Genomic DNA, 3,549 nt, shown 5'->3' with positions numbered 1-3,549 from the left:
TTGATGGTAGATGCATCGGATTTCGGGATCGGTGCTGTGCTTGCGCACAAAGATGGATCGCATGATCGCCCTATTGCCTTTGCGTCCAAATTGCTCTCGTCTGCGCAAAGAAATTACTCACAGATAGAGAAAGAAGCTTTGGCTCTCGTCTTTGGTGTTACAAAGTTTCATGATTTCTTGTATGGTCGTCACTTTACCATCATCACAGACCACAAACCGTTGACATCGCTTTTTCATCCGAATAAGCCTGTACCTCCACGTACAGCGCAGAAATTTATTTACTGGTCTATTTTCCTCTCGCTACGATATCTTGTATCGGTCCACTGCTAAGCACAGAAACGCTGATGCGTTGTCCCATTTGCCTGTTGCTGAGGATAGAGCATTCGATTCTTCCGAACTTGCTTGCATGTTCATTGATTCGGAAACCGATGACGTGGTCGAATCGTTTCCGGTTGATTTTCGTCGCGTAGCTGCAGCCACAGCTGCTGACCCTGTCCTTGCTCCCGTTCTGCGTTTTGTTGCTACGCAACGGCCCTTGTCAAAGTCGCGGATCGAGGATCCGCTGGTTCGCCGATTTTTTGCTCACAAGGAGAGACTTTTTGTACGACGTGGTGTTTTGTTGTTGCGTTCTGATAATGATCAGTCCAGAGTCGTGGTCCCACGTTCGTTACAGTCCTCTGTCTTACGGCTTCTCCATCAAGGACACTGGGGTATAGTGCGCACGAAACAACTTGCTCGTCAGCACTGTACTTGGTTCGGAATCGATGCTGCGATTACGAATATGTGCTCTTCTTGCATGGCGTGTGCCGAACAACAATCCGCACCACCGGGGAAATTCTTTGCATGGCCGAAAGCCGCTTCCCCTTGGCAACGCTTGCACATCGATTTTGCTGGTCCATTCTGGAATGCTCGATGGTTGGTTGTGGTGGATTCTTTCAGTAATTTTCCTTTTGTTGTCCGGATGTCTTCCGCGACGTCATCTGCCACCATCCAAGCGTTGTCTGCTATCTTTTGCATTGAAGGTCTTCCGCAGACTATTGTTTCCGACAATGGCCCACAATTCATGTCCGCAGAATTTCAGTCTTTCTGCAAGGCCAATGGTATTCAACATCTGACATCCGCGCCGTTTTCGCCTCAGTCAAACGGTGCCCCTGAACGATTGGTCCGGACTTTCAAGTCACAGATGTTGAAGTTGAGAGTCGCATTCTCGGGAGGACGCGTTGTTGCTCTTTTTGTCTTCATATTGCTCTCAGCCCCGAGATGGTCGCTCGCCGGCTGAGTTGCTCCACGGTCGTCCTCATCGAACCTTGATGTCTTTGCTGCATCCGCCGCATCAGGTTCCTGTGCAGCGGCAGACTCCTGCTTTTGCTCCAGGCGACGTTGTATTCTATCGCAACTATCGGGGTTCACGGCGTTGGCTCGCAGGGCGCATTCTTCGCTGCCTCGGCCGCGCGATGTATTTGGTTTTGGGGGCCTCTGGTGAGGTGCGTCGGCATCTCAATCAGCTGCGCCCCTGTCGTCGCCTGGGTTCTGCCGCTCCCCGTCTGCTTTCAGCGACGGTGCCGTCCGGTCAGCGCCCTGGGGACCCATCTACTGGCTCGCCTCATCCCCAGGTGTTACCGACGCTACCTTCCATTTTGCCCCATGGCGACGCGTCGCCGCCGCCGCCGTCGCCGCTTGGTCTCCCGCCGGCGCCGCCCCCAGTGGACGCTTCGCTGCAACCGCCAAGCGCCTCCCTGGGTCACGCGCCGCCGATCGCTTCCCGTGACCAGCTGTCCTCCGCCATGGAACTCTTGCCCGCTCCGGACCACATGGCGTCTTCGCGCGTCGGGTACCCCGACGCAATGGAGGTCGACCCTTCGGCCCCTCCTGTCTCTTTACGGGCGCATACACCGCATGTTGACGTGCATCCTGGACTAGGTTTTCAGGCGTTTCCTAGCTCCCCTCGGACCGAATGGCCGGGTGCGGGTGGCACAGCCTCGCCTGTTAGGCTCCCCACCTCATCGCATACGTCAACATGGGGTCCTCCCCACGGCGGGCGGAAGCCTTATAACACGACCGTTCGCCGATTTGCGGGGGAGGAATGTGGTGTCACCGCCAGACACCACACTTGCTAGGTGGTAGTTTTAAATCGGCCGCGGTCCATTAGTACATGTCGGACCCGCGTGTCGCCACTGTGTGATCGCAGACCGAGCGCCACCACAAGGCAGGTCTCGAGATACGGACTAGCACTCGCCCCAGTTGTACGGACGACTTTGCTAGTGACTACACTGACGAAGCCTCGCTCCTTTGCCGAGCAGATAGTTAGAATAGCCTTCAGCTAAGTCCATGGCTACGACCTAGCAAGGCGCCATTAGCCTTACATAGCAATTGATACTTATCGTATAAAGCATGTCTCATCAAGAACGGTGTATACAACAAGGATGGATTAAAGTTAAGTATTCCAAAAGCTACGTACTTTTCTTTATAGCATTCATTACGTATCCTGTTTCAGACCTCACGCCATGCTGCGTGTGTTTATAGCGTGCATTGCGGTCCCCTCAAATCACACTGTGTCGGCACTTCTGTCGACACATCAATATGAACTTATGAACTCCGTCTTCAGGCCACGAGTGGCCTACCAGGACCATCCGACCACCGTGTCATCCTCAGTGGAGGAAGCGGATAGGAGGGGCGTGAGGTTAACACACCGCACTCCCGGTCGCTATGATGGTATTCTTGACCGAAACAGCTACTATTCGGTCGAGCAGCTCCTCAATTGGCATCACGAGGCTGAGTGCACCCCGGAAAATGGCAACAGCACATGGCTGCTGGATGGTCACCCATCCAAGTGCCAGCCACGCCCAACAGCGCTTAACTTCGGTGATCTCACGGGATCCGGTGTATCCGCTGCGGCAAGGCCGTAGCCGATTCTTAATAATACCCGTATAATTTTTATGCAAATATCCATGAATGAAAAATGTTTGAAATTCACTTTTGTTGCTTATGACAGGCATATCTTAGGACTGAAATACTAGAGCTTCTTAAAATGATTCAGGTTAGTGGATAACCTTTTTGGGAGCTGATTAATGAATTTTCTAATAAACTGCTTTAGTCTCTTTGAGCATAATTTTCGGCAACACGCGATAACGTTCTGAATCTAAATCTTTATTATCTAGAAATGCTAGATCGTTGTCAACAGATTCACTTATTCAGTGGCGGGGTGCAGTGTTGCCAGCGTGCGGCCAGCCTCGCCCCACAAGGCGCTGCACGCAGCGGGTTTTCGCCCAGCTGAGTCGATCGAGTTGAAAGTTTCCGTAAACCGAGTTGAACGAAAAAACACAGATGACATTGAACGCCGTTCCCTTTTTCGCGTCTGCACAATTAGCCAACCCGAGCGTGGTGGATAACACAGAGGACGCAGTTTTTTTTTCTTGTGTTCAGCTGAGACAGACAATCTCTTGTTCGTATTTTTGTAAATTAATGCAGGTAAAATGCGAAGTAATTCACCCAAACTTTCAACTCTTGTTCGAAATTATCGAAAAAGTATGTTACTGGCCTACCACACTA

The 3,549-nt window shown here is 51.9% G+C and overlaps 1 pseudogene; it reads right to left on the bottom strand.

Moving 5' to 3' along the window:
• Positions 1–2,791: 2,791 nt before the first annotated feature.
• On the bottom strand, positions 2,792–2,908 carry LOC124712616 (annotated as a pseudogene).
• Between the last annotated feature and the right edge of the window lie 641 nt (positions 2,909–3,549).

The sequence above is a fragment of the Schistocerca piceifrons genome, chromosome 8 (genome assembly GCF_021461385.2).
Source record: "Schistocerca piceifrons isolate TAMUIC-IGC-003096 chromosome 8, iqSchPice1.1, whole genome shotgun sequence".
NCBI classification, from domain to species: Eukaryota; Metazoa; Arthropoda; class Insecta; order Orthoptera; family Acrididae; genus Schistocerca; species Schistocerca piceifrons.
This window is presented reverse-complemented; position numbering and strand designations above follow the sequence as displayed.